The sequence below is a fragment of the Nicotiana tomentosiformis genome, chromosome 2 (genome assembly GCF_000390325.3).
Source record: "Nicotiana tomentosiformis chromosome 2, ASM39032v3, whole genome shotgun sequence".
Lineage (NCBI taxonomy): Eukaryota > Viridiplantae > Streptophyta > Magnoliopsida > Solanales > Solanaceae > Nicotiana > Nicotiana tomentosiformis.
In genome coordinates, this window is record NC_090813.1 from 29,622,574 (window position 1) to 29,646,520 (window position 23,947).

Consider the following 23,947-nt stretch of genomic DNA (forward strand, 5'->3'; position numbering starts at 1 on the left):
CTGAGATGTCTGCCGAAAAAGCTTGATATGCAAACACCAGAGGAACTGTCGTGAATCTTATTTTGTCAAAACATTCTTTGCTTGTACCCTCCTTTTCCATCAGGTCATCTACTTTGTTCGTCTCCCTGTAGTTGTGCTTCATCACCACATCTCCTAGTGTTAGGATGATTGACCTGCATTAAAAAATAATTGAGTCAAATACATAGTTACCCGAGTTAAGCATTCTTATTACCTCAGTCGAGTCTGTGTTGATTTCCAGTGGTGTGAGCCATCTTTGGTCAGCCATATGCAATCCTTTTAGAACAACAAGGAGGTAAACTTGTGTATTTGTGGTGTGTTGCAGGCTTCCCATGAAGCCCATGACCCAGCTTCCACTGGAGTTCCTGAAAACTCCTCCCACGCCTCCCTTACCAGGATTCCCAATAGCAGCCCATCAGTGTTGAGCTTATAATGGCCTCTTGATTGGGGGGAGGGGGGGGTCCATTTGACCTAGATAAGTTTTTCTTTTGAGGGTGGTTTGTTTGCTGAGATAGTGATATACTCAGTAGCCTTTGCTAAAACAATGAGAGTATGGACCATATATTTTTTATTGTTGAAGAGATTATCATTCCTAGTAATCCAGATCTGCCAGAAGCTGAAGGGGAATACATCTTTCCAACTAAGAGTGTTGTTGAATGGCTTTCTTTTGAGAGAAGCCCATTGGTATCCTAGTCCCTGCTAGTGAATGTGGGTTTTTGGATTTGTGTTGCAGTGATGCTCTTTAAGGTTAATTGTTTCCAGAATAATTTTGTATTAGGGCACTCAAATAAGATGTGGGCTGAGGTCTCAAAAGCATCATTGCATAAACAACACATTGGGTTACATTGGACCCCTAATATTTTGGAGATAAGCCATTGTTGGAAGCCTTTCATGGTAAAGGAGCCATATGAAAGTTTTGATCTTATTGGGGGCCTTCAGTGTCCAGATCCACAAGTAGTTATTGCTATTATCAGTCCCTTTCTGGGAGAATATGTTGGCAAGGAGGGTATAAGCTGATTTGATGCTGAAGAGGCGATTATTAGTGTTTCCTTAAATCATCTTATCTACTTTATAGGATTGGATGGAATGAAAGTGGTTAAAAGCATATTTCATATATTTGTAAGGATGTTCAGGGAGATGGAAGAGGTATCCCAGGACCCATTATTATAGATGGCAGCGACTGTAGTTGACATGTCAGCTTGGGTTAGTGGACCTTTAATTATAGACCTAATTGATGGGTGGTTTGGAATCTAGGAGCCATTTATGAAGCGGGCTCTATTCCCTTTATGTACTACCCATCTCCTGGCTTGTATACATGTTTCCCACCCTTTGAGAATGCACTAACAAGTGGAAAATTTTATTTTTTTGGGGGGGGGGGGTGGGGTTGTCGCCAGTTGCAGTGCTTGGCAATCAGAGTTTTTGCCCAGAGGGAAGATGTGTTATTAAAGAGCCTCCAAGAAAGTCCTGAATGGATAGCTTTGTTCTTCAACTCTTCCCTTTGAATTCCAAGCCCTCCCTGGATCTTAGGCTTGGTGACAGTGTCCCAGTCCACTAGGTGTATTTTCTTCCTATTTGGAGTGGTGCCCCAGATGAAATTCCTTTGAATTCTATCAATTTTCTTGGTAGTTTTTTAGGGGAGTTTGTTGAATTGCATGACATAGCTAGGGATACTGTTTAGGGAGGCTTTTACTAGGATAGTTCTCCCAGTCATATTTAGGAGGTTAGTTTTCCAACCAACTATTTTGGAGTGCATGTTATCAATAATGAATTAGAAATCACTATTGACTATCCTTTTATGAAAAATAGGGAGCCCCAGGTATTTGCCAAAGGTAGTTGAGGCATGAATAAATAGTCTGTTGGAGTTGGTCTCCATTTGGTGGGGTTGGAAATTGGCATAGAAGAATACCTTTGATTTTGCAAGATTGATTTTTTGGCTTGAGACCTGATTGAAAGAGTTTAAAGTGCTGATGATTATGGAGCAATTTTTCTGGTCAGCTATTGCAAATAGAGTTAGATCATCAGCAAAGAACGAGTAGGAGATCTTGGGACCAGACCTGCTTATGTTAATTGGGCACCACTCATTTTTTTGGACAACATCATTAATTGACCTGGAGAGTCTCTCCATGCACATAATAAATAGGTAAGGGAATCACCTTACCTAATATCTCTAGTAGGTCTGAAAAGGTTGGTTTGATCCCCATTCACCAGAATAGAGATGGAGGATAAGCTTACATAAGATATGATGAGGTTAATGGTGCCAGTGGGAAATTTGAAGGCATGAAGAGTGTCCCTAATAAAGGATCATTCAATTCTGTCAAAGGCCTTCTCTAAGTCAATCTTTAGGATCATGTGAGGTATTTTGCCTCTCATCTTTCCAAAGTTGGTGATGTATTCCTAGATAATGATAGAATTATTAGAGGCTCTCCGGTTAGAGAGGAAGCTTGCCTGGCTGGGACCAATAATGAAAGCCAGGTATGGTTTGATTTTGTTGACTAGGTGTTTAGTCATAGTGTTGCATAGGCCTATGAGCCTGAAGTGTTTTAGCATGGAAACCTGGGGGCATTGTGGAATTAAGCACATGAGTGTCTCATTCATACTGGGGTGCATTGTTTCAGATGAGAATCATTCTTTGCAGAATTGAATGACATCATTTCCCACAATGTCCCAGTACATCTAGTAAAAGAATGAATGTAATCCATCAGGTCCCGGGGCTTTGAAGGGCTTGAATGAGAATATAGCTCTTTTGATTTCACTATTTCTGGGGGGTAGCCATATTGGCTTTTTGCACACTGGATAGTGATGGATTCTGAGGGTTAGGAGTGGTAATGGAGATGGGGGATTGAGTGTGTGAAAAAGTGTAGAGATCCTTGAAAAAGCTGACAATAAAGTCTTTTATTTCATGAGGTTCATACTGCCAGTTCTCAGCCTCATCTTTGAGGAAAAGGATTCTATTTTGTCCTTTTTCTATTTAGAGTGGAGGTGTAGAAGAATCTAGTGTTGGCATCCCCATCCGAGAGCCAGCTTATCCTAGCTTTTAATTTCCAGAAATCCTCTTCATTTTTAAGGATTGAGTGTAATTCCTCGATTAGAGTATTTTCCAAGTTTAGGAGGAAATGACTAAATTGGTAGTTAGGAGATTTCTAGATGCCAGCAATCCTGGCCAACAGTCTCTTCTTTTTATGGAATATGTTACCCAAGGTATACTTATTCCAATTGATGACAATATTCTTGAATCTTAGAGATGAAAGGATTAAGGTGGAATGAGTTGGGAAGGAATCCTGGATTAAGGCAGGGAAAGTTAGGTGACTGCACCACATGAACTCGAATCTAAAGAGCTTGACATTAACAGCTTGGGTGCTATTATTTAGTTTAACAAGGAGGGGGCAGTGATCAGAGTGGGTCCTAGCTAAATGGGTTATAGAAGCTTTAGAAAATTTATTTATCCAGTAGTTGTTAGCAAAGCACCTATCAATTCTCTCTAGGATTAGGTTGGTCCTATTTTTCTATCTTTTGTTAGACCAAGTGTATTTACTTCATTTATAGCCTAGGTAAACTATTCTACACTAGTTAATACAATTTCAGAACATATTACTTCTGTTTGTGTTAATGTAGTTACCCCAAATTTGTCTCTTACTTTCAATACTTCATTAAAGTCCCCACCCATAAACCAACAACCATTTATGCTATTAGAGATGTCTATCAGATTTTCCCAAAGTTGCTTACATAAATAGCTGAAAAAAACCAAGGGGGTTGGAGGGTAATACCTTGACCATTGCATGGATACCTTGTGATGTAACTGATACTTCATCTACCTGGAAGATGTTCTCTTTCCACATAATGACGATGCCCCCAGAGTGCCCCACTACTGGAACTGGATATGCAGGTCATATTGTAAGTCTTCCGTAAGCTTCTTGTGATCTGCCATCTTGGTCTCCAACAGCACTAGCATGGCAGGTTTATGCATTTTGATCATCTCCGAGCAATATCTCCTGAACTCGGCACTATTTTCCCCTCTAACATTCCATATTATGAAGTTCATTAAGGGGTTTGGGTTTGCTTGGGGAGTTCCCGCGGGTGCCTTGTCCTTCCCCCTGGGTGGGCATCATTTCCTTCCTCCTCGCTAATGGCGTCTGAGATATCATGACTGGAGTCAGAGTCAATAATGGTTTCATCACCCCCTGACTCTGATGAGAGTACTAGTTCAATCCACATCTGGCAAGAGTTTTGGGATAGAGAAGAATCAGCGTCTCGATGTAATCCACACTGGATTCCACTGCCCTTACTTCCTCTAGCCATAGGGAGTCCGTTCTCATTGGGCAATAAGAGTTCTGGGGTTCCTTCTCCCTGGTGGTTTCCTGACTTTTGATTATCTCTAGGGCTTTCGTTATCTCTTTTGAGTTTTTCCCCAGTGGAGGGGATTGTTGGTTCTCTAGTGTTGAAGATGAAGGGTTTTGCTGAGGCCATTGTTCCATGACTGAGAACTGAGGTGTCGCAGCTGGGTCTGGCATTGCTGAGTTTGGGAAGAAGGGAATGGTATTGAAGATATGTTTCATGAGATTGTGTATTGACGGTGTGTCGTTGGTTGGCTATAGAGGGTTGAAACTGCTTTGTATCACCATTGATTGCCACAACTGAGCTCTAAACGTCACCAAACCCCTGTTTAGGGCTTCTGTTGTAACCCTTATCAGATGGACCGGGTTTTGTATGATGAAAGTTATCGGCTGGTTTCCTAACTGAAAATTGTAGTGGAGAGCAATCTCCAGCCAAGACGCCGGTGTGTGGTCTTGTGGTAGAGGGATGGAAGTCAGAACAATTGGGGGTTTGGTGGGTTGATCCATTTTTGGGTTTTTTTGGTTTTCCTTTTTTGGGCTTTTATTAATTAGGGGATTTTTGGGATAATCAAGCGTCATGACTACTAACGGGGTTAAATCGCCACCCGTACTGTGTATTTCGTAACTTGTGTCTAATACACTAGATTTAGAATTAAATAAGGATCTGGTTGAGTTGACGAAAAAAGTCAAATCACTTGAGCTTTGGTGGTTTATCATGAGTGGCACTTGAGTATCCATGAAGGGGGGTTTTGCAGAGTTATTTGGTAGGGATGATGTAACTTTGTAGGGGCCATCATTGGTAGTGATGATCGTAGAGTGGGTGTGGCCCTATTTGGTTGATATGGGTTTGGGATTTTGGTGGGCCTCTTTCTGACGCGCTGACAAGACCCCGCTTGGAGTCATTGGGCATGTTGTTTTGTTACCTTTGGGGGGCATTTGTATGGCCTCTTTTTGAGGTGTAGACCCCTTGTCTTTGTTAGGAGTTGGTTATTCCCCCTCCGGTCTCTCTTTCCTTTTCGTGCTCATGTTGGGCCGCTCACTTGTGGGCTGATTCCTAGTGGGCTGGCTCATGGGGAGGGAAGTATTTTCCCTTGTCCCATGATTTGAGTTGGTGTCCTGCACAGAGTTAGACTTAGAATTATAGTGGAAGGTTTTTGTTTCGAGGAACTTACCGGAGTTTGCATCAAACATTCGGACTTAGATGCCTTCCGTTGAATTGGTGCCTTTTCTCTACTTTCCCTCGGTTGTTGTTGGATGGCGTTGTGGTGGGGGATGCCCCTGCTTCCTTCTTCTGGGGTAGACCATAGTTTTCCACTCCTCTTCCTCATCGTCTTTGGGTTTAGAGGAGGAGCATTTAGGCCGGTCCTGTGGTGGGGAAGGGCGCTTTTGCCTGTGGGTACACACTTTTAAGATGTGTCATATCCTCCCGTATCCTGTATAGAGGATATTTTCCTCTTCATATACCACCGCTTTCTTGTGGTCCCCAATGGTGAAGGATGTCGCAACTGGTGTTTCCAATAGAATTTGTATACAAATTCGCGCATATTTGTCCCTTAGCGTAGCTGATGTGCACGTATCAACTTTGAGAAGTTTCCCAATCTTCCTTCCAACTTTTTCTTTAAAATTCAGTTGGCAGTTATGGTAGTCACAACCATATAGAAGTATAGGATAGGGTGGCTTCTTATAGGAAAAATTTTGGTTCCCACCTTCTAACCGAGATGAAGTTTCCGTATATGAACCATGGGCCTTGATGTATTGCCTTGATCAAGTTTTTTTCCTTTCCAAATTTGACTATAAAGAAATCCCATCCTTGGTCAATCAATATTAACTGTTCGGAGGGGTTCCATAGTTCAATTAGTTTGGATCAGAGAAGATGATGTGGCATTCATCTACCAAAAATTTTGATAATTACCGAGAAGCGCCATGGCTCATATAGTCGGTTTTTATCATCTTGAGAGAGGATGATTGGGCCTAGGTTTTCCTTGCCCTTTACCTCGTATCCTGATTTATCAAGTTCTATTGCATAGTATTCCGTTTGGGAAGTATCCTTCTTGTCTAGAAGCATTTCTTTATAAGAATGCGCTGGTTAGTATCCTCCTCCATGGGGTTAATATCCGGTGATTCTGGTGGTATGTTAGGTGTCTTGGGTGTATTCTCCATTTTGTGTGTAGTGATAAGTGAGAGTTTCTCACTCTAAAAGAATTATAACTTTTTTATTACGGCATTGGACTTTTTTAGCTAAAAATAGAGCTGTAAAATGAAACTCTTGTCCTTTTTTTCTTAATAATCACGCACATCTTGTCATATTCAATGTAATCTTACCAATTATTTCCATTTTAGAAGACCCTCAAAACTACTCACATCCACATTATATATTTGTGTTCTGTATCTCGGTGTACCATACTCAACAATCCACGATTCCCCCAACCTTAAGATTTATGGGTGGCAATTTGAGCCCAAACCCATTTGGCCCGCTTAAGGTTAGGCTGGTTATTGATCCATCTATTTGTTGAACTCAGTCCGTCTAGACCCAACCTATTTCACCTCATCTAAAGTTGGGCTGATTTTCAGCTCAAATTGAGAGATGAGTAATTTTGCTAAAATAACTTTAAAATAATATTTTTTTTGTTGGATATGTTATATATGACCATAACAAAAGAAAAAAAGTCTTATTTGATAATTAAACAATTCATAAGAAAATAATACACATTAATTAAAGCTTGGTAAGAGTTGGGCGGGTTGAGCTATGACCTAAATTTTATCCCAACTTGACCCAACCCATTCCAGCCCCAGTCACTTTTGGGCGGGTGAAATAACCCACCTATTTATTGACTCAACCTATTTTGACCCGCCCAAAATTAGCCCAACCCACCCATTTGACACCCCTACTCAATATTTGTCATTTCAGTTCATAAGCGTGTAAACTAGTAAAATTACACTACCATGGCAATATTTAATTATCCCAGGTAGCATAAACAACAATTCCAGATCCATTGGAAGCTTAGCTCCTCACGTGCTAACTCGGCGATGGATGATGGTTTTTGCCTCGTTACTTTTCATGTCCATGGCTGGTGCAACCTACATGTTCGGCCTATACTCCGGTGACATCAAACCCTCGTTAGGCTATGACAAACAACCCTAAACTTGATAGGTATTTCAAAGACATAGGTGGAAATGTTAGGAATAATATCCTGCCTAATCAAAGAGGTAGAACCATCATAGTTAGTGCTCCTGATTGGGGCATTAATAAATTTTTCGGGTATTTTATGATTTGGTTAGCAGTTACTGGAAACATTATCAAACCACATATGTGGCAGATGTGTTTGTACACTTGTGTTGGTGCAAATTCTGAGGCTTTTGCTCTGTTACAGTATTGTGAACTTCCCACTGTCTACGGGTGGAAATCGGGTATAACGTATACCCCGATCTCCCAGTGAATCAAACAAAGTAAGAGCCTGAATATATGAGATCGAAATCGGAGTTGGGAACTCTTTGTATCGAGACCCGTGAAAGATAAACGGAGTACTCGCCATCGGATCTAATAAAACGACGCACCCCAGACTCGGGACGAGTCCTGAGAAAAAACACAATGAACAGTTATAGGTGAAAGATAGAGGGATGTTATATCCGCAACCGACCAGATATCACGGCGCGGATCTTGCTTGATGATGATTACAGATCAGTAATTAACGGGAGAGGAAGATATTTTACATGTTTTAGACTTGTAGTAGGTATGAAACTCGCCTATTATATAAAAGGGAAAGTTTTTTCTTTGATAAGACAGATGGTAACACGCAAACCAAGGCAATACAAATTCATTTTTCTGCTTCCTAGCTATTAAAAAACTCTTGCTTTATTATTTTTCTTTATTCATAATTGGCTTCGAACAAAGGGTCCGATCGAGGGAAAACCCACCGTTTAACTTAAGTTCGAGCCAGGCCGTAACACTACAATTAGTTTGATTATTCATTTTGTCTTTAACTTGTTTATCTAACATTCTTGATTATTTGTATTGAATCAATCCACATATCCTTAAAACTGCGTACAAATTTAATTGTTATCCGTTTTAAGGGTAAACACCCACGAAGCAGGAGCATGATTTTACGTCTATTGAAGGGGTTTGTTGGCCTATCAGAAAAGTGATAACTAAAAAATCTCCCCAATTAGGATTCGAATCTACGATCAATCGGTTAACAACCAACCGTTGTACCACTAGTGATGCAATTATTTCTCAATTATACCTTACTTTTTATGGATATGACACAAAAGTGCTAATTCTGCTTATTGGTTGGCTGCCAGCAGCTATTTCCTGTGTTTTTTCTTCCAACAATTCGAATCATGAAAGTCATTCGACAAGCAAACGAGATCAAAATATTCTACAAATTCCTCTTTATCTCGCTCTCGGACTTGCTGGTTTTCTCATTATCATAATCATTATACAAAATAGAGTAGCGTTTAACAAAGTTGAGTATGCAACTCGTGCTTCAGTTCTACGCATTTTATTATTTTCCCCTCTAATCTTTGTTTTTAGAGAAGAATTCAGTCTATGGAAGATCAAGAACCAAATTCTGATCGCCTTTGGTATTTCGAGTTCACTTTAGATTGCATTGATACTCATGGGATTTTGTTTTGGAGCTCAATCTAGTAGTTGTGAAAAATCAGTACTACTAGAACCAAAAGAACCCCTAATCCCCGCCCAAATACTAAGTTCTCTTAGTCTCGCAGTTCTTTTAGAAGATTGAGAACCAGAAGAAGAAGAAGAAGAAGAAGAAGTTGGAACATTTGGTCTTAGCATGATTTAATGTAACTTGATAAGCATTATAAATAATTTCAGCATTTGTTCTAGTTGAGGCTATTGCTTCTGGATGTTTAGGCAACTCATCATCTTCAAGTGCTAAACCATTATAAACAGTTTCATACAAAAATTGAGGACCTTCTAATTTCATACAAGGATTTAACAAAGCAGGAACACCATAAATAGGGAGAATAGAGAAAAATATTTTTTTAAACGTTTTTCTCATAGAATCAATAGCAAGTTGAAAACTTTTCCCACCCTGTGAAAAGTGAGCAAATAAATTTGCAAGTTTTGCAATATAAACTAAACAGTTAGAAATAGTACGATAATATTGCCCAGAAAATTCTTTTTCTAAAAAATCAACAAGCATTTTAACATTAGCCCAATCGCCATTCGTAAGATAATCATCATCATCACTTACATGAGCATTAAACGCTGAGTATATGGGATTTCTATATTTATATGCAGCAACCAAACTTTCATACATATAATTCCATCTAGTTGGACAAGGTTTAGGAACCTTTCTTTCTCTTAGGCCACAATCATCACATCTTTTAAATATTCTCTAAGTCTATTTCTACGGTTTGAATGAAAAAGCTAGTTAAGAGCCATTTTAACCTTTTCAATTTGACTATTAAAAATTCTCATACCATCACCCACAATTAAATGATAAATATGACAAATACATCTAACATGAAAAATGTTACTTAATGCAGGATTTAGCGTAGTTGTAAGCAAGTCTATAGCATTTGTGTTATTAGTAGCATAATCCATTGAAACCGACATTATTTTATCACTAATGCAAACATATCTGCCAATATCCGTAACTGTGCTAGCAATAAACTGTCATGTGTGACGTGAAACAATTATTCTATAAGCAATTATGCGCTTTTACATTATCCAATCCTCATTAATCCAATGACATGTAACAGTAAGGTAATCACAGTCGTTGTTACTTATACCAATATCAGTTGTAATAGCAAAAGGATAATTTATATGAGTAAATAAATAGCGCAAATATTGTTCATATTCATGCTTATATTTATAAATATTTCTCTTTACGGTTGTGCGAGGAAAACTTTTATAAGTAGGATTAAAATAATTTCTAATATAATGCACAAATACATGGTCAGAAGAAAAACTATAGGGTAAGCACATAACAGTTACCTTTTTTTGTCAATTCTTCCCTATCATTTTTTGTATCATAATATAAAATATCACCGGTAACAATATTAATTCCCGGTTGAAATTGATTTGAACCGGTACTAGGGTCAGCCTTACTAGGACTAGGTACACTTTTCCCCTCGGCTAGAGCTTTCAGACGTTGATATCTGACGTTATCTTTAGGTTTTTTTTTAATGTGTCTAGCCAAAGATCCCGTCCCGGACCGTGATCCAATATATTTAAAAGCTAACTCCATACCACAAGTTTTACTCTTAGCCTTATGTTTTGGAATTAGTTGAGTAAAAAATGGTCAAACATGAGATGTTTCCTGCCGTTTGGTAGGTTCTCTAGAAAAAGTAGGGGCAGTAACGGGAGTATCAGATAAGTCATCATTTGGATTAGCAGGGTTATCACTAGTTGGGTCAACATCATGAGCAGGACTAATGGGTGTATCATCGTCCGGTTGAGTTTTATCAAGATCAATTTCCTCATCATCATTTTCATCAATAGCATTATAATTATTAAAATAGAGAGCATTCATTAATCCATGGTCTAAATGTTCATCTAGTAATATTATGGCAAAATTCAGTGTCGCTAAATTGTAATAAACTATTATCGGTATCAAGAGTAGCAGGTGTAGGACGGGTATGGGGTTCGGTTCGGGGAGCCGGGGGCAGGGGAGGAACAGCAGTACCACAAGATTTGCCAGACTTGGATTTTCCCTTATTCTTATTTTTACCAAAAATATTTCTTAAGAAAGACATCTTAATTAATCAAGTAATAGCAAATAAATAAAACAAACAAAACTATAATATTATGACTTAAGAGTCGGAATGAGTTTACCGAATTGATGAACAACTTGTTAAAAGTTGATTATCGTTGAAGACTTGAAAACTTCAATTCACCAACTTCATAATTTTTTCACAAACTATAACAACCTCAATATTTTTTGATTATTTTTTGGAATAAAGTAAATAATAGTACGAACCTCACAATTTTTTCACTATTTTGTTTGATAAAATAAACAATTGTAGCAAGAATAGAAGAAACTTAGAGAGAGATTTTGATATATTGATATTGATTTTGTAAGAAAATAAAAGAATGAGGGGAAATTTATAGTAGGAAATAGGAAAAAGTGTAATAATAAAAAGTTTGGGGTTAAAAATAAGTTGGGGGTTAAATGGCTATTTTTTAAATAACCAACGGCTATTTTTTAACCCCAAACAACTCTTTTTTTCAAAAGCCAAACGCCTCTTTTTGTTAAAAACAAATATCTGTTGGGCTCGTTTGACCTGCCAAGGGACCGGTCTGGTCCCGATCTCTTGGCAAGCCAAACAGGCCCGGTCCTAACGGTTCCTAGCTAAGAACGGGCCCACGAGACTGCCACAAGCCCACCTCTAGCGGGCTGAACAGTCCCAGCCCGTTTAGCCCATATAGCCCACGGGCCCGGCCCGCTTGCCACCCTTAGCCTTAATACCCGAAGTCGAGAAAGAATTGATGTTATCCTCGGGGACCACCTCGGGAACCTGGACCCTTTCTACGGACTGTGCCTCGAACACGAAGGGGTCTGGGTTCGGCATCGTATTAAAACCGCCCACGAGAAATGTAATTAGGCAATCTATTAGAACTGTAAAATTGACTAACAATGAGGCCGAGTATGAGGCCATGATTGCAGGTCTAGAATTGGCTAAAAGCCTTAGGGCTGAGGTGATCGAAGCCAAGTGTGAGTCCCTCCTTGTGGTAAACCAAGTTAACGGGATGTTCGAAGTAAAAGAAGAACGAATGTGAAGGTACTTTGACAAATTACATGTAATGCTGCATCAATTCAGGAAATGGACCCTACAGTGCGTACCTCGAGATCAGAATAGTGAGGCTGATGCTTTGGATAACTTGGGGTCGTTGGCCGATGACGATGAAATCAGGGGAACTGTAGTACAACTCATGAAGTCGGTGATAGAAAAAGGCCACGCCGAAGTAAACTCAACAAGTCTAACTTGAGATTGGAGAAACAAGTATATAGATTACTTGAAGATCGGAAAATTGCCTTCAGTTCCCAACGAATCGAGAGCCCTGCGTTCCAAGGCTGCCAGATTTAGCTTGGTCAAAGGGGCACTGTTCAGGAGAACTTTTGACGACCCACTAACTAGGTGCTTGGGACCGGAGAGACGAATATGCCTTGAGAGACATTCACGAAGGTACTTACGGAAACCATTCGGGGGCAGAATCTTTGGTTCAGAAACTGATTAGGGTCGGCTATTACTGGACCGGGATGGAGAAAGATGCAAAGGACTTCGTACGAAAATGCGATGATTGCCAGAGACACGCCCCGATGACCCATCAACCGGGAGAAATGCTCCACTCAATTTTGTCCCTGTGGCCATTTATGAATTGGGGAATGGACATTATCGGTCCCCTACCCTCGGCTCCCGGTAAAGCTCAATTCATATTATTCATGACCGATTATTTCTCCATATGGGTCGAGGCCCAAGCATTCGAAAAGGTCCGGGAGAAAGAAGTAATTGACTTCATCTGGGATCACATAATATGTCAATTTGGGATACCGGCCAAGGTCATTTGCGATAATGGGAAACAATTCATCGGTAGGAAGGTAAGTAAATGTTTCGAAGATCACAAGATCAAGAAGATACTATGAACACCTTATCACCCAAGTGGGAACGGGTAGGCAGAATCAATAAACAAGATAGATAAATGGGGATTTTGACTACTTATTAGTGCCTTTTAGCTTTTGTTTTAGTCTAAAAGTATTGAATTACGTTCCCCAAACTAATGAAATGTGCAAAATTGCAGGAATGTTGGAAGTTGGACTCTCGAGATAAAATCCAGCTCAAAGAGGAGTAGTCCGAGCACAACGCAACAAAAGGGCAGAGAAGCATACAAAGTGCGGCTCGCAAAAGAAATTATGTGGCCGCAGAAGAAATTACGGTCCCTAGAATTCCATCTGCAGCCGCAACCAAAGAAGGAAAACCCAACAAACTTTCGTGCAAATTGCTGACCGCATATGAATTATGCGGCAGCAAAAGAAGGGCTCAAGACCAAGATCAGAGAGATGATAAATAGCCAAGTCCAGAGCTACATTGATTTGCGGTCCATAGAAGATTTGTACGGCCGCAGAATATTATCTTATGACCGCAATCATACTATTTTAGACCACAAAAGAGGGCCTTGCAGCTACAGTGCTAAATTTGTGGACCGTAGAAATATTTTCTCGCGGGCGCAGTTCAGAATTATGCAGCCGCAGAATACCAGCTCCTGCCAGATGAATTATTCTGTGGAACGCACATGGAATTGTGCGTCCGCAGAACCTCCCAAAGGGCATTTTTGTCAAAAATTTCTAGCCTTGTATAAATAGACGAGTTTCACAAAATTAGGTCAAGTTTTGACATCAGCAAGTACTGTAGCTATGTTCTTTGCCTCTTTTGGAAGTTTTCTATATTTTGTTGTATTTTACTATAGATTTTATCTTTTTAACTTTACATTATGAGGTTAATTAGTATTTCTTCTTTTTCTTCTTCGTCAAACCCAAACATGAGTAGCTAGATTTTTAGTAGGGTTAATGTAATATTAATGTAAGGTCCCGTAAAATATTACCTAGAACCCAAAGTTTCGTGGTGCCAAGGTAGGCTAATGTGTTTGAAACTTTTAGAAAACGAGTCGGGGTACAAAACTTTTGGGTTGTACAATGCATAGTGGAGTTGGTAGAAGAAATTGCAAAAAATGTTGATTTTGTGGTCCATTATGCTATAGTGGATCTGTTTTGCTGACCACGAAATGACCACATAATGAACCAGAAGCAACTAAAATTTTGAAAACTATTTTTGCTGCCCACATAATGACTTTGCTGGCCACATAATGATTATGCTATCACAAAATTACATCGCAGAATGGACCTACCCAGAAGTTGAAAATCATTTTGTGGCCAATCTGCTGGCCACATAATGATTCTTCTATCGCATAATGGCCACATAACAAAACGATTTTGCTGCCCATATAATGATTCTGCTACCACATAATTGATTCTGCTGCAAACATAATCTATTTTTCTGCCCACATAATCTATTTTACTACCACATAATTGACTTCGAGGGTCAGTTTTGGAAATTTTCTTATCCGGCCCTATTTTGATATAAGGACTTAGGGGGTCATTTTTAAAGGTAAAATCTGATATTTAAGAGAGAGGAGAGAGCTATTCTAGAGAGAGAAATGATGGTACCAACATCTTCATGCTTCAAATTCTTGCTCAGGATTTGGAGATTCATCAGAGAAATCCACAAGATCTTCATCTAATTGGTAAGATTCTACTCCCAACCCCCAAATTTTGGGATTTGGACTGAAGGTAGGTCATGAGAAGTATGATTAGTGTGGGAGTTTCTCTTTGTCCATGAATGTAACCATAAGGGTGGTGGGGAGGTTATTTAACTAAAAGGAGCAAACTCTTGGTATTGAATTGGTTGTGGGGTGAAGGAAATCTTGTAGAAGTACCTTGTAGTCAAATTTGCACACCAAGTGTTTGATGAAATACTTAAATGAGGTGAACCCACGAATATCTTCCTAATTATGGTTCACCTTTGTTATGTTTCTAAATAGATTGAAGTTTCTAGGATTTCCGAAACATTGTAGTAATCTTAGGAAAGCTCAAGCAAGGTATGTTGGCAAAACTTCGCTCTTAGAATTGAATCCCACGATGTTCTTGTAAGTCCCGAGTTATTCATTATAAATTGACTATTCCGAATAAGCTTTGTGCCGAAAGAGAATGTTCAATATGTGTTCCGGATGCTCTTATCATGTTATGTTATCCTTCGCGAATGTATTCAAAGTATGGGTTGTGTATTAAAATGTTATGGCTTTGAGTCATATTTTAAATGAAAGTTATGATGCCAAATTGTGTAAGAAAAACTCGATGTGCTTAAGACTCTTAATTGTTCATATGTGTACCTAAGGTCTTGACTAGAAATGCCTTGTTGTTGATAACCTATAAAGATGATGGAAAGTAAAAGAAGTGGGTTCGAGATGTAAAGTTTGGTCACCGTACCAATAATGGAAATTATACTTGTGGCCAATGGTGCCAATGAAATGAAATGATATGAGAAATGTTATGAAATATCCCTTGATTTACCCGTTCCAAATTGACTTCGAAAATAGGTTTGCCTAAACGCTTATGTCCTCAAGTCATGCCCCAATGTAGCTGCTTTAACTAATGCTATGCTTTGTAAGTATTTCCAATGTGTTTTAAGCCTTTACATATTTATGAGTTGAAATTATATATTTCCCTTTGGGGGAAAGGTACTTCAAGAATATTCTATATGTTGATGTTTATGATGATGAGCCTTGAAAGTAAAGAAATGAAAGTGTGAAATATGACATACAACCACCGTGCCATGAATGAATAATAATATGTATGGCCAAGGGAACCAATGAAATAATGATGTTATAAGTAGTTGAAAGTACTAATGAAGTGATATATGGTGTGAAAGGTTATGAGATGAACGTATTTGTACTTATATTTCCAATGTGCTATAAGCTCATACACCCTTATGAGGATAGACTGTGGTGTTCCTAAATGTTTTAAATGTTCTTAATTTCCTGTGACCACCCATGGAAAGTACAAGTAAGTGATAGTATGAACATGAAATGTGGTCGTTTGCCTAAATGAGAATTATGAGGTATTGTATGTCCCAATGGTTTCAATCATAGTACGTATGCTTCTAAAATAATAAATGTAAATGACTTCGATGTTAAGTCCACAAGAATCATGAACTTAGCTAATGACCTCAAGATCACAAGTGAGTGAATAACGAGATGAAAGGGAGATGTCCTATGCTAAATGATGATGAACCTTAAGAAAAGAAATTGGGCTCATGTTCCATCGAAATTGACTTATTGATTCAACATGCATATGCTAATATAATGAGATGTGTTTCTCCATGATGAGCATGAACATGAAGTATTCCAATGATACGGGAAATTACGACCTTAAATGTAATGTTAATCATGCTGCTTTGAGTTTATATGGTTATGTGCATAATGATGTGTTATGGACCCTATGGACGGGCTATGAAACTCATAGGTGTATAATATAATATGTGAATCCTATGTACGGTCTATGAAATGCATAGGTGTATTGTATATGTGATCCTATCAACAGTCCACAAAACGCATAAGCGTATAATATAAATGAATCCTATGGGCGGTCTATGAAACGCATAGGTGTATAATATAAATGAATCCTATGGACAGTCTATGAAACGCATAGGTGTATTGTATACGTGATCCTATGGATGGGCTATGAAACGCATTGGTGTATAATATAAATGAATCCTATGGACGGTCTATGAAATGCATAGGTGTATAATATCCATGAATCCTATGGACGGTCTATGAAACGCATAAGTGTATAATATAAATGAATCCTATGGACGGTCTATAAAACGCAAAGGTGTATAATATAAATGAATCCTATGAACGGTCTATGAAACACATAGGTGTATAATATGAATAAACAATATAGACGGTCTATTAAACACATAGGTATATAATACGGATGAACATGACGATCTATGAAATGCATAGGTGTATTGTATATGTGATCCTATGGACGGGCTATGAAACGCATAGGTGTATAATATAATATATGAATCCTATGGACATTCTATGAAACACATAGGTGTATTGCATATGTGATCCTATGGATGGTCTATGAAATGCATAGGTGTATAATATAAATAAATAATATGGACAGTCTATGTAACACATAGGTGTATAATATGAATAAACACTATGGACGGTCTATGAAACGCATAGGTGTGTAATACGGATGAACACTACGGACGGTCTGTGAAATGCGTAGGTGTATAATGTGCATAGTAAGAGAGAGTTGGGGACAGTCTAGTAAGATGCATAGCAAACACAAAATATAGGTGCCACTTTCGTTGCCCTTGTTTGCATATTTTGTTATATTTACATTATATTTTTTATCCCACGCATAATTCATATGGCTGAACTGATCCCAAAAGAAGTTTAGAATGATGTAAGTATAATAAGACTTGAAATTTGATTCTATAGGATGTTTTGTATTTTCTTGATGTACTTTATTTTCCTCTTATTTGAGTTACCATATTTTTATATGTTATTTTGTCTGTCTTATATACGAGTACTATTCCACATGTACTAACGTCCCTTTTGACGGGGGGCTGCATGTTTTAATGACTGCAGGTATACTTTTACAAGATGATATGGATCTTTGATAGGGATCTTCTTTACTACTCAGCTTATGGTGCGCCCGCTACAGTTCTAGTGGGTGTTTGGGTCTAGTTCATTTTATATTTTTAGGTATATATTGTCATATAAGCTCCATGTACAATGTGGGTTATGTACTTAAAGTTTTGAGTTTGGTCATGTATTTGTGTAACGACCCGGCCGGTCGTTTTGAGTATTACAGCCATATTTTCTCATTTACTGCTTATCCTGTGTTCTATTATAATTATGTGACTCGTCGGAGAGGTTTCAGAATGAATTGGAATACTTAGTTTCATGATTTAAAGCTTAAGCTAAAATAGTTGACCAGATATTGATTTATGTGTAAACCACTCCGGAATAGAGTTTTGATAATTCCAGTAGCTCCGTATGGTGATTTTGGACTTAGGGGCGTGTCCAGAAAATTATTTGGAAATCCGTAGTTAAATTAGGCTTTAATTTGCTAAAATGGAAATTTAAGTTTGGGTGTTTGACCGAGGAGTTGACTTTTTGTATCGGGGTCAGAATCAGATTCTGGAAATTTGAATAGGTCCGTTATTTATTTATGACTTGTGTGCAAAATTTGAGATCAACCGGACTTGATTTGATAGGTTTCGGCATCGAATGTAGAAGTTGAAAATTCTTAGTTTCATTAAGCTTGAATTGGAGTATGATTCGTAATTTTTCGTTGTTTGATGTAATTTGAGGTCTCGACTAAGTTTGTATATTGTTTTAAGACTTGTTGGTGTATTAGGTTGAGGTCCCGGGGGCCTCGGGTGAGATTCGGATAGTTAACAGATCAAATTTGGACTTAGAACAATTGAAACTTACTGCTGCCTACTGATGCAATCGCACCTTTGAAAATTGGCTCGCAGGTGCGGACGCAGGACCACAGAAGCGGACTCGCACCTTGATTAATCGTGTCTAGTTGTCTAGTGTTGCTTGAGAAAGAACACTTGATTATATTGTTGTTGAACAATGCCACTTTCGAGTAAGTTAAGATATTAATTACTTGAATGTAAAAGTGGGATTAGAGATAACGAGGCTTTGGTGTGATAATTATGAGTTATACAAATTGTCAACTAGAGTAGTTCGAGAGAATTCCTCTAGTAATTTATCTTAATTGATCGAGAGATAAGCACGGTAAGGATGAACTCATCATCTTTATAGAGTGTTACGGCGAGATTATAGCTAACGTGTCAGGAATTAATCCGACAATTGGGGAAATCAATAACCCTAGATTCTTTTACTCTTGAATTCAACTTCACTCTTTCTTATTCATAGTTTTTATTATTATTTTTCCTTAGTTAAATAATTTATGTTAATTATCAATTAAAATCTTGAACCCTGAAAATTGTCTGAGCTTATCATTAGCGATACTAAAAGTTGTAGCAAATAGATTAGTTCCGTGTGGGATTCGACTCCGGACTCTTGAACCGGATTATTTTTGCAGCGACCGCTTAGTCCTTTTTATAAGGCATAGTTGGGCGTGATCAGTGACTCATGTTAGAAATCATGCTTAGGCAAATGTTGGTATTATTGGGACCCACTAAGGTCATTTCTACTGTCGAATTATATGTTTAAACTATAATTTCATACTCAATCATATTCATTCATTGCATATCATATCTCAGTCTCTGCTGTTATTTATTGATACATCATATCATCATTTTGGGCTAGTTTCATGACATTGTGAGACCGAGAGACTGGAGAGATTAATAACTGAGTGAGGCCGAGGGCCTGATTGTGAGGATAATTATGGGATCGGGCTGCACGCCGTAGCAGGCTAAATTGACTTATTATAGCATGTGAGTTGTCCGTGCAGGACGTGAGTTGTACGTGCGACTCCAGATATTGATACTATAACACGTAAGTTGTCCGTGCAATACGTGAGTCCTCCATGCGGATCCGGATATTGATATTATAGCACATGAGTTGTCCGTACAGATTATAGCGATTGGGATGAAGGGGCCCCTCCGGAGTCTATACACACCCCTAGTGAGCGCAGGTACCTACTGAGTACCGAGTGCTGAGCTATTGGGATGATTGAGTGACTGTGAGGACTGAGTGACTGGGAGGATTGAGTGATTGTTAGGGTTGAGTGATTGGGAGGACTGAGTGAATTGATACTCTGAGAGTATGCATATGATTTTATCATTGAGTTGCATCGCATTCAATATGCATACTTGACATACAGGCATAGAGATGCATTTTTCCTCATGTTGTACGGTATCACGTCATTCATGACCTCTCATACATATTGATATGTAAGCATAGAGATGTATTTTCCTCATGCCATTTGAAAATGAATCATTTACTTGTTGAAAGCTTTGAGAAAAATCACAAATCTCATACTTTGGTGATTTCGGAAAAACGATTTGAGTTTTACTGTTATAATTGAAAAGAAAATGTTTATTTTCCTGAATTGTATACAAACTGAGCATTTTATAGTTGAATTATTATTGGTGTTACTTTCATTATACTGTTATGAATTGTTGTTGGCTATTAGTGTTAGACTCTAACCTTTGTTCCATCTCGTCACTACTTTCAACCTAAGGTTAGGTTTGTTACTTATTGAGTACACAGGGTCGGTTGTACTCATACTACACTTCTGCACCTTGCGTGCAGATGTTGGATGCTGATGTTGTTGTGATCGACGGGAGCTAGAATTGAAGACACACCTGTGTTCCGGTCGTAGTTGCCTCTTGTTCATGGTAGCCTTAGATTTATAAAAATCTTTTTATGTATATTTCGAACAGATGATGTATTTATTTCATACCAGCTTTGTAATTTCTAATTTTAGAAGCTCATGATTTGTACTACCAATCCTTGGGGAGTGAACTAGAGTCAGTTAAATATTATTGAATTTGATAGTTGGTAATTGGCTTATCTGACGGGTTGGGTTAGGTGCCATCATGACTAGGTGGATTTTGGGTCGTGACAATTTGTGTTGACAGTTATTTATAAAGTTATGTATCTATCATGAAGAGAAATTTAGGCCATTGAGCCAAATGCATCCAATTTTAAAGTCAAGATCTAATTATATTATGGTAAATCATGCATGAGTAATGATGAGAGATTGATGTAACGCAGGCTTTCTTGACCGGGTTACTTAATTAAGCATCGGTCGCGCTCCCCGAGGTTGGGGTGTGACAGTTAACCTTATAGGTAATTGAATTTGTTCTTGTTTATGAATGGGTGTTTGTTATTTAGCCTAGTTCATGCTTTAATTTGTGGAATTAATGGTTGCAAACATTGGTTCATGCCTATTTGACTTAGTCTCTACTTGAGAAAGAGAGACTTAGTCTAGGAAAACCTGGCTAACAAAGAATTGGGTCAATCGAGAGATTGATTAACCCAATTAAAGGGTTCAACCTAGAGATAGTAATAACCCGACTTGAGCTTTTTTCAACTGTTTTGTGTGATACCCATTTGGCCTTGAGAAATCCAAATTAGGCAAAACAACTCTCTAACTGAGAGGTATTTAGTGGATAATTTAGAGTTGATAACTATAACACACCCCGATCAACAAAACAAGCATTAATTTATTTATCCCATTAGGAATACACCTAGATAAGGGTCACAACCCTAGGCTTTTTACCAATTTGAAAAACTTCAAAAATAATCATCGTAGTCTTATTTCTTTATTCTCCAAACTTTTGTGTAAAGATTATAAATAGAAACAAAACCCTTTTTGTGGAAGTGCAAATTAAGATAATTCAATTTCACGCATTAGAATATATACCCCTAATCCCCATCTAGCTCCATATGCATTCGACCCCGACCTATCGTTGGGTTACTATAATTGCAATCTACCGTTTCATACCTTGTTTAAAGATGTGCATTTGAGTGCTATTCAATTCTTGGGGTCATTGCCGGGGAGTTAAAAACTGTGTTAGCAATATATTTGGGTGTGTTTTTGGAATATCTTATTTTCCTTCCGTGTTACTAATGTGTTTGAGAAATTGTAGGTGCAACCATGGCAAACACTGAGCTCAGAAATATTGCTTTGGGGGATGTGGACATTGAGGATGATCAAGTGGATGAGGTTCCTCTTGAACCTCAAGCCAATAGAAGAGTCTGAGTGCCTCATGACAATGTGCCCGTTCCACCCCCACCTCACGAGCGGCTCCACACCGAGTGTTTCTTAATAAAGGATATGCAAGTGCAATAGTTCTTCCCCGTATTAGGGAGGGCAACTTTCAAATAACCAATGTGATGCTCACTTTGCTAGAGCAACGAGGCTTCTTCACCGGTGCTCCGGGTCAAAATGCATACAAACATTTGAAGGGGTTTGTGGACACGTGTTGGGGGAGTAAACAAACAAATGTCTCCGAGGATGATTTGAGGCTAAGGCTTTTTCCTTTCTCTTTACGGGGGAAAGCTTTAGATTGGTTGGAACGTTTGTCGAACCATTCCATTCACACTTGGGATGAATTGGCGGAAAAGTTTATTTCTAAGTACTTCTCTCCGGGGCACATGGATACAATTTGAGATGAGATTATAGCATTCAATCAAGAGCCCAATTAACCACAACACGAGATATGGGAGCGATATAGAACAATGGTTAAAGAATGTCCCAACAACGATATGATGGAGAACATGATTCAACAAACTTTCTATCGTGGGATCAACACAACCAACCAATTTGTAGTGAATCAATTTGCCGGTGGGAACTTCATGACCATGCCTTATGCGGAGGCGTGTGAGATCTTAGATGAAATGGTGGACACATCATCGTCATGTCAATCTCGGGCTAATGTTCCACAAGGTGATCCCAATATGATTCACTTGCACAAAGAGTTGCATGACCATGGGCTAGCCATAGCCGAATTGACTACTACCATGAATCAACTAGCAAAGGCTCAACTTCAACAAGTGAAAAATCCTAGGCAAGTCAATGCCATAGAGGGTGTAAACATGACGGTGAACAAATGTAAAACCAAGGGTCCACAATTGAAACAATGAGTGGACAATTTTGTGCAAGAAGATAGTGGATTTGATCAAGATGATTCTTACAATGACCAATAACAGGAGGTACAATATGTGAACAACTTTTAAGGGCAACGAAATAATTCCAAGTCCCAAACCAACAACAATGGCGACCTCAAAACAATCAAGGCAATTGGAATTCTAACAACCAAAGTAATTGGAGTGGTGGAAACAATCAAGGAAATTTGCATAACAACAACAATGAAGGAAATTGGAATGGAAATAATCATGGTAATTGGGGAGGTAACAATCAAGGTGGGTGGAACAATAATCAAGGCAACTGGAGGGTGGGATTTTCAAAGGCCCCCGATGTATCAACAACCGAGCAATCCGCCTCCTTATCCTTCCCATGGTCCTAGTTCTTCAACCAATGAGATGGGGCGTATTGAGAACATGTTCAAGCAAATGATGGAAAATAATGTTGATTTCGATGCCCAACTTACCTCACACAACACATCAATCTGCAACTTAGAAGTTCAAATGGGGCAAATCTCTCAAGCTTTAAATTCTCGTCCTAAGGGGGCACTACCAAGTGACACGATGGTGAACCCAAAGGGTAGGAACAACACGGGGCATGCCATGTTCGTTACTACAAAAGGTGGAAGAGGTAGGAATGCACCCACCTCGAGTCAAAGGCAACTTGTGGATGGTGAGCAAGTGCTACACGAAGAAGAGGTCCCGAGCAATGTGATTATTTCAAATGATGAAGTCTGGATTGATATTGATGACAAGGTGGAAGAGACTCAAGAGGAAATGAACCCGTCTAGGGATCACGTTATTGACATACTGGAACCGGTAGTCAAAAAGGCTAAGGCACTATTGCCTAATCCTCCTCCTCCATATCCTCAAAGGCCTGCCAAGCAAAATGACGAGAATCAATTCAAAACGTTCATTAACATGATGAAGAATCTCTTGATCAATGTGCCATTAGTTGAAGCTTTGGAACAATTGCCCGGTTATGCAAAGTTTATGAAGGATTTGGTGACAAAGAAGCGGTCGATGAATTTTAAAACTATCAAAGTCACTCATCAAGTGAGTGAAATTGTGCATTCAATGGCTTCTAAATTGGAAGATACCGGTGCTTTCAAAAACCCTTGTACCATTGGAAGTGCCGAGTTTGCTAAAGCTCTTTGTGATCTTGGGGCAAGTATCAATTTGATGCCCTATTTGGTTTTCAAGACCTTGGGAATTGGGCAACCAAGACCCACATCTATAATATTACAAATGGCCGATCGCACCATGAAGAGACCGTTGGGAGTGATTGAAGATGTATTGGTTCGTGTTGATAAATTCATTCTTCCAGCGGATTTTTTCATTCTTGATTATGAAGTGGACTATGAGGTGTCGATTATTCTTGGAAGACCTTTCCTTGCTACGGGAAAGGCTCTTGTTGATG